The sequence below is a fragment of the Balaenoptera acutorostrata genome, chromosome 2 (genome assembly GCF_949987535.1).
Source record: "Balaenoptera acutorostrata chromosome 2, mBalAcu1.1, whole genome shotgun sequence".
In the NCBI taxonomy this organism is placed as follows: domain Eukaryota; kingdom Metazoa; phylum Chordata; class Mammalia; order Artiodactyla; family Balaenopteridae; genus Balaenoptera; species Balaenoptera acutorostrata.
In genome coordinates this window covers 175,584,591-175,593,125 of record NC_080065.1, presented here as the reverse complement: position 1 = coordinate 175,593,125, position 8,535 = coordinate 175,584,591, and positions in this window count along the sequence as shown.

The following is an 8,535-nucleotide window of genomic DNA, read 5'->3' as shown; positions in this document are numbered from 1 at the left end:
ACTGGTCACAGGTTCCAAGCTTGTGTCCAAAATTTCTGTGGTCTTTCTCAAGCCAGAGGTGAGAACTGAGGTCATGGAAACGGGAGAGAAGGTACTGTTCCCTTGTAATGTGAAAGGTGCAGGAGAAGGTGAGGATGTGGCAAGGATGGGTTCTAGGGAAGAGCGAGACCTGGTTTTTTCCACAGAGGCAGGGCTTGTCCAAGACACATCCTCAGGACCTCTGCTCCTGAGAGTGGTCATCTCTGAATGTGTAAAACTCTGAGTCACAGTCGAGTGAGTCCCTGCCCCAGAGACCTTGGTCGGTATGTCCAAGGTAAGTGTGTCCTGTGATGTAGCCCCTGGGGGACCTGTTTGGGTGGTGATGGTCATTCCTGAAGATTCTGTCATGAACATGGATATAGAGGGGCTGGTTCTGCTTTCTGTAGGTGTGTTTGGAGAAGTTTTGAAGTGAGCAGGGCTTGGGATGGATATCCTGCTAGAGGAGGTAACTTGTGTCCTGGTGACCTCAGTAGTAGCATCATTTGTGGACACATTGGAAATGACAGTGCTTGTCTCTGTAGCAGAGCTGGTCTCCTGGTAGGTACTTGTCTCCCTAAGTCCAGTATTCAGAGAGGACACTGACTCTCTCTCAATCTTTATAGTCTCAGATGAGCCAGACATTGCTGTGGGAGCAGTAATGTCCCACATGGTAGAGGAGGTAACCACTGAAGATGTAGCTTTGGATGGCTGTGTGTGGGCCAGGACAGGAGAATGTGATTCATGTCCACAACTGGTAGTCTCTACATGTGTCGTTGCTGTGTTTGTGGAAGGATGAATTGCTTCTATATCTGTGGTGACAAGCATCTCATCTGAGCTACTGCTCAAATTTGGGGGTAAACTGGTATCAGTTTCCAAACTTGTCCTCAACATGTCTCTGGTCTTCCCCAAGCCGAAGTTCTCAGGCAAGAGACCTGAGGTCACAGGTAGAGTAGAAGAGGTACTTTGCCCTTGTGATGTCAACAAAACATGAGAAGATGAGGTTGTGTCAGAGATAGGTGCTAGGGAAGAGGAAGATGTGGTTTCTCCCACAGAGGGAGGGTTTGTCCATGACACACCTTCAGGACCTTTGCTCATTTGAGTGGTTATCTTTGACTGTGGAAATCCCTGAGTCACAGCCAAGTAAGTCCCTGACAAGGAGGCTGTGGCTAATGTGTCCATGGTAGGTGCACCCAGTGATGTAGTCCCAGAAGGACCTGTTTGCATGGTGGTGGTCATTCTTTCAGAGTCTATTATGTCAGGGAAGGTAGAGGGCCTGGTGGTGTCTGATGACCTTGTGGACTGAGCTAGATCTGGGCTGGAAATTCTGTCAGAGGTAGTGACTTCTGCCCCGGACACCCTAGTAATAGCAAAAGAACTTAGGGAATGGACATTGCTTATCTCTGTGGTTGAGTTGGTATCCATGTAAGTACTGGACTCCCTCAGTTCAGTGGTCAGGGGGTAATCAAGCTCTCTTCCAGCCCTTGTGGATTCTGGCCAGGTAGTTGTTGATGTGGAAACAATGGTATTCAGCATGATGGAGGTAGTATTCATTGGATATGTGCCCATCGATGACTCTGAGTGGGCTGGGACAGTGGAATGAAGATCATGTTCAGAATTTGAGGGCCATACTATTGTATCTACTGTGTTTGTAGATGGGTGAATTGCCCCTTTGTCTGTGGTAGGTTCAGAAGTGGCTATTCTCTCATATGTGCCATTTTTCCAATTTGGAGATGAAGTTGTCCCAGATTCCAAGCTTATGCCCAGTAGATCTGTGGTCTTTAATAAGCCTGGGGAGTCAGTAACCTCCTTGATGGTCCCTCCTGAGACAGAAGAGACATTTACCACCTCAGTGTTCAGAGACGTGCTTGAGCTTGTTTCTTCTTCCCCCATCCAGGAATGAGATGTAGCTTTTGCCTCTGTTGTAGGAGTCCTTATCCCATTCACCTGGGGAATTGGATATGGAGTTCTTACTGTGTATGGGATTAAATCCAGAGTTGTTGCTTCTGGTCTAGACATATGCCCTGGACCTGCAGAAGCTGTGACGTGAAGCTGGGTAGAACTCTGCTCTACTTCTTTGCTAGCAAGATCTGGCCTCCCTGATAAAGTGACTTTAGAGCTATTTACCATTGTAACAGGTGTGACCTCACTTGTAATGTCCTCTATGGAGGAGGGCAGCTGTGAGGTAGTTGGGCTGATCATGTTCTCCAAAGGGAGTTCTGAAGGAGTTGTAACCTCCTGAAGAACTGAGGTAGAGGTTATGGCTGATGACACAGAACTCCCAGTGGCCCAGTCAAGAGTGGACAGAGAATCAGGCAGAGGAGTAGATGGGAGGATCTTTGGGATAGTCTTTGTATTTGGATGGTCCATAGAAGCCATTGAAACATGCAAGGCTTCTGTTTCTCTTCTACTGGGAGTCCAACTTGTGCTTAAAATGTCAGGAACTGAGGTGCTCATCCTCTCAACACCAGAAGTTGAGATGGGCATAGATGCAGTTGTGTCTAAAGGACTCAGTGTCCTTACACTTGTGCTGGCCTCTGTCTTTTCAACTGATGCAAAGGAGGATGGGACGGCTAGGCTGGTTCCAATGACAGTCACAAGGCCATGGGGGGTAGACACAGAGCCTGATTCAGTGCTTGACGCTATGGATGAAGTTGCGCTCATTGCAGAAATTGCTTTAGGAGAACCTGTGACTTCCAAGATTGAAGCCATGTCTGTGATAGTCCTGGGGCCTGATGTTGGGGCAGGAACAGCTGTGGATGACCAGGTGGGCGGGTGCTGTAGGGCAGATGTGCTGGTCTCTGTAGCCAGGGTGCTGTCCATGGTGCTCACACTTCCTTTTGGGTGGGGCATGGTAGTCAGGACTGAATTGGTTTCCACAGTGGTGATGGTGGTGGTGACAAGTGGAGTGGGAGCTATGGTTACCTCCATGTTGCTCACTCCTGCAGGATGTGAGGTCTGTGATAGTTGCCCAAGAGTAGAGGCAACATCACTAGTTACTACACTTGTGATGGTCGCCAGTGTCTTAGACCCCATGGAGGGGAATGTGACAGATGGTGAAGAGCTCATTTTTCCTCCTGAGGCATTGGTGATGCTGGTAATGTCTTGGCTTTCAGAGGTCAGAGATACTAATGTGGTTTGTTCTACGGAGGTTTTAGGCAATGTGTCTTTGGCCTCAGGGGATTTACCAAGAATCAGGTTATTCCCAGTTGTCTGCTCTGACCATGGGCTAGCAGATGCATAAGCCTCACTCACAGATATACTTGCCTGTTGTTCATCTGTCATTGTATCTTTACTCAGAACAGTGGAAGGAATGACTGTGATGTTGACCCTTGTCTTGGTTATAAATTCAGATTTATCTGTCACTGAGCTCATGGTTACCATCTGGGTTGTCACAGAGTCCGGGATGGCCACAGAGTCTTCAGGACCAGTGGAAGATGTGTTCAGAGAGACATGTGTGTCCACGGTGGTCCCTCCAGTGGAGCCAAGCCACATGGATAAATTCATTCCAGTTGTCCTTGGAATCAGAGTTGGGCTTCTTTGTGGACCAGTCCCTATGTTGCCTTTAGGATTTGACTCTCGGGAGACAGAGGACACTGTGCCCAATAACTTTTTGGTCCCTTCTGGAGTCCCAAGATGGGGGTTGGTCCAAACCTCAGATGGGGAGAGTGAGACCCATTCTGTAGTTGCTGTCCCTTTTGTTGGTGACTTGGCTGGTGTCATAAATCCTGTGGGCAGGTGAGGGAGGCTGATGTTGCCGCTCTCTATGGCTGTGGTCTGAAGTGTGACTGGTTCCACTGTGGTCTTCGTAGGGACAGTTGCTATTGAAGTATTCCAAGAATTTCCCAGAGTGTACTTCATCTCTGGGCTGGTGCTGGGCTCCTTGGAGCTTATGATTTTGAAGGCTGTAGCCATTTCTGGGCTTCTTGTGGACATACCTGTGATTAGAAAGTGAGTTGGTAGGAGATATGCAAACGGTACAGGAGTCCTGATTGACAGTATCATTTGTTCCTTCCTGTGATTTCAACTCAAACTATTTCCTATTTCTCCAGAAAAGAAAATGTTAACCCTCTCATACCACATTTCAAGACTCTGGACACCAGGGAACATACTGACCATCGCCGAAGATGGATCAAAGTGTTAGGGTTAGTGGGGTGAGGGCCTTGCCCCTCTTGTTTACTCAGGAGAAATTGTTACCTGGAACTCAGTGTACTACATACCCTACAAAGAAGGGCTCTTTGTACAAGGAAGGATGTGATGAACATGGATTCTACCCATGCACGAGGCTTTCCCTACCCTATTTTACTTTTCTCCTTGGAGCCTGCCCTTGCGGAACCAGTTTCAGCTTATAACTTCGAGCCTCCTCTAGATGTCCCAAATCTTAGTTCACTGAAAAGCCACTTAAGGATTTATATTTGAGAAGCAACAGAATAGAAGGGTGATAAAATTCTTTTCCTTTGCCTTCAACCTCTTTCAAATTCATCTGCTCTCTGAACCCTTTTCCTATCCTTGAGGTAAAGGGCATGTAACTGCCACAGGGATAAGGAAAGCTCGACCTTCTAAGAGCACTCTTTTTCAAATTATCCTCACCAACTTGGCGTAGCCAAGGACCATGATCCCTTCCTCTACTGTAACAAAAGAAAACTGTATCACCTCAAGTCTGTCTGTGCCCTCCCTGTCAACACAAAATTACAGTGAGGATCTCCGATTTAGAAAGATCCTTCACCCTGGTGCAAGAGAAAGTGTGGAGGGAACTGACCCTGTGGCATTTTCTCCTGCTGAATTGATTGGCTACTAATCATATAAATTACTAAGGTGAAGCAATAGCAGTGTTCCATTAATACAATCTCTAGGGAAAAAATAACCAACATCTTTAGAGTGGCAAGAAGCCAAAGAAATCGATTTCAAACCTAGTCATTTTACTTCCTTAAACAATCCAATTTTTGACCCCAGGGATGACAAGAGAGGACCCAAATGGGTCCTCTTAGACTTGAAGAAAATAGAGATGATGCTCGTACTTACCCACATTGATCATAGTCGTAAGAGATGCGGGGTTACTGGTTGGCCAAGTGGTACCTCCATGTTCTCCTTGACTCAGCTCCCTGGTGGTGATTGCCACAGACTCATCAGGGACTGAAGTAAAAGACAGAGGTGTTACCTTTGCATTCCCTAAGAATACGGACCTATGAGGAACATACTCACTAGATACTGGCTTAGCAATGCCCTCATTTGTCTCTGGGAAGGCATTTAAAGAGTAACTGTCTTTTTTACATTAAATCAAGCCCTCAAGATGGTCATAAGGGATAGAAAGCTTTTTGTTAATTATGGGGACTTCTGATCTGATTGGTCTCAACATATAAATTTTTAAAACTATCTGTCTCCTTAGAACAAGTAGGGTCTTCATCTCTCCATTATACCTTTATTCATTTTGAAATATTCATATATAACATGAGTTAAATCCAGCAAAATTGTTGTAGTTATTGAGGAGTCTGGCTCCTAGGTAAAAAGCTGTGTGTGATTTTTCAGGCCCAACCATAGGCAATTACCTCAAGGATATTAGCTTCAAATAGGAAATCTGTCCTCCCCACACCAGACTTTGTGCACAGCCAATACACTGAAGTTGCTCAAGACAGTTGCAGTCAAGGACTTGGGTCCCTCTTGACCAGCCATGCTCTTATGCATTCCTAGACCAGGAGCCTTCATTCCTAGGTCTCTTTATTTATTATTATTTTTTAATAGATCTTTATTGGAATATAATTGCTTCACAATACTGTGTTAGTTTCTGTTGTACAACGAAGCAAATCAGCCATATGCATATGCATGTCCCCATATCCCCTCCCTCTTGATCCTCCCTCCCATCCTCCCTATCCCACCCCTCTAGGTCATTGAAAAGCACCAAGCCGATCTCCCTGTGCTATGCTGCTGCTTCCCACCAGCCAACTATTTTACATTCGGTAGTGTATATATGTCAATGCTACTCTCACTTCGCCCTAGCTTTGCCTTCCCAGCTTCATGTCCATTTTCTATGTCTACCTCTTCATTCCTGCCCTGCAACTAGGTTCATCAGTACCATTTATTTTTTTTTAGATTCCATATATATGCGTTAGCATACGGTATTTGTTTTTCTCTTTCTGACTTACTTCACTCTGTATGACAGTCTCTAGGTCCATCCACCTCACTACAAATAATTCAATTTCCTTTCTTTTAATGGCTGAGTAATATTTCATTGTATATATGTGCCACCTCTTTATCCATTCATCTGTCGATGGACACTTAGGTTGCTTCCATGTCCTGGCTATTGTAAATAGAGCTGCAATGAATGTTGTGGTACGTGACTCTTTTTGAATTATGGTTTTCTCAGGGTATATGCCCAGTAGTGGGATTGCTGGGTCATATGGTAGTTCTATTTTTAGTTTTTTAAGGAACCTCCATACTGTTCTCCACAGTGGCTGTAACAGTTTACATTCCCACCAACAGTGCAGGAGGGTTCCCTTTCCACCACACCCTCTCCAGCATTTATTGTTTCTAGATTTTTTGAAAATGGCCATTCTGACCGGCGTGAGGTGATACCTCATTGTAGTTTTGATTTGCATTTCTCTAATAATTAGTGATGTTGAGCATCTTTTCATGTGCCTCTTGGCCATCTGTATGTCTTCCTTGGTGAAATGTCTATTTAGGTCTTCTGCCCATTTTTGGATTGGGTTGTTTGTTTTTTTGATATTGAGCTCCATAAGCTGTTTGTATATTTTGGAGATTAATCCTTTGTCTGTTGTTTCATTTGCAAATATTTTCTCCCATTCTGAGAGTTGTCTTTTTGTCTTGTTTATGGTTTCCTTTGCTGTGCAAAAGCTTTTTAGTTTAATTAAGTCCCATTTGTTTATTTTTGTTTTTATCCATTACTCTAGGAGGTGGGTCAAAAGAGATCTTGCTGTAGTTTATGTCAAACAGTGTTTTTCCTATGTTTTCCTCTAAGAGTTTTATAGTGTCTGGTCTTAGATTGAAACCTTGAATCCATTTGGAGTTTATTTTTTTGTATGGTGTTAGGTAGTGTTCTAATTTCATTCTTTTACATGTAGCTGTCCAGTTTTCCCAGCACCACATACTGAAGAGGCTGTTTTTTCTCCATTGTGTGATCTTGCCTCCTTTGTCGTAAATTAGGTGCCCATATGTGCATGGGTTTATCTCTGGGTATTCTATCCTGTAACACTGATCAATATTTCTGTTTCTGTGCCAGTACCATGCTGTCTTTTTTTTTTTTCTTAATGTTATTTATTTATTTATTTATGGCTGTGTTGGGTCTTCGTTTCTGTGCAAGGGCTTTCTCTAGTTGCGGCAAGTGGGGGCCACTCTTCATCGCGGTGCACGGGCCTCTCACTATCGCGGCCTCTCTTGTTGAGGAGCACAGGCTCCAGACGCACAGGCTCAGCAATTGTGGCTCACGGGCTTAGTCGCTCCGTGGCATGTGGGATCTTCCCAGACCAGGGCTCGAACCCGTGTCCCCTGCATTGGCAGGCAGATTCTCAACCACTGCGCCACCAGGGAAGCCCCACCATGCTGTCTTGATTACTGTAGCTTTGTGGTATAGTTTGAAGTTGGGGAGCCTGAGTCCTCCAACTCTGTTTTTCTTTCTCAAGATTGCTATGGCTACTCGGGGTCTTTTGTGTTTCCATATGAATTGTAAAAAATTTTTTTCTAATTCTGTGGAGAACGCCATTGGTAATTTGATAGGGATTACATTGAATCTGTAGATTGCTTTGGGTAGTTTAATCATTTTCACAATATTGATTCTTCCAATCCAAAGAACATAGTATATTTCTCCATCTGTGTATGCCATCTTTGATTTCTTTCATCAGTGTTTTATAGTTTTCTGAGTACAAGTCTTTCGCCTCCTTAGGCAGGTTTATTCCTAGGTATTTTATTCTTTTTGTTGCAATGGTAAATGAGAGTGTTTCCTTAATTTTTCTTTCTGATTTTTCATTGTTGGTGTATAGGAATGCCAGGGATTTCTGTGCATTAATTTTGTATCCTGCAACCTTACCAAATTCATTGATTACTTCTAGTAGTTTTCTGGTGGCATCTTTAGGATTTTCTATGTATAGTATCATGTCATCAGCAAACAGTGACAGTTTTACTTCTTCTTTTCCGATTTGTATTCCTTTTATTTCTTTTTCGTCTCTGATTGCTGTGGCTAGGACTTCCAAAACTATGTTGAATAAGAGTGGCAAGAGTGGACATCCTTGTCTTGTTCCTGATCTTAGTGGAAATGTTTTCAGTTTTTCACCATGAGTGTGATGCTTGCTGTTGGTTTGTTATATATGGCCTTTATTATGTTGAGGTAGGTTCCCCCTATGCCCATTTTCTGGAGAGTTTTTATCATAAATAGGTGTTGAATTTTCTCAAAAGCTTCTTCTGCATCTATTGAGATGATCATATGGTTTTTATTCCTTAGTTTGTTAATGTGGTGTATCACATTGATTGATTTGCATATATTGAAGAATCCTGGCATCCCTGGGATAAATC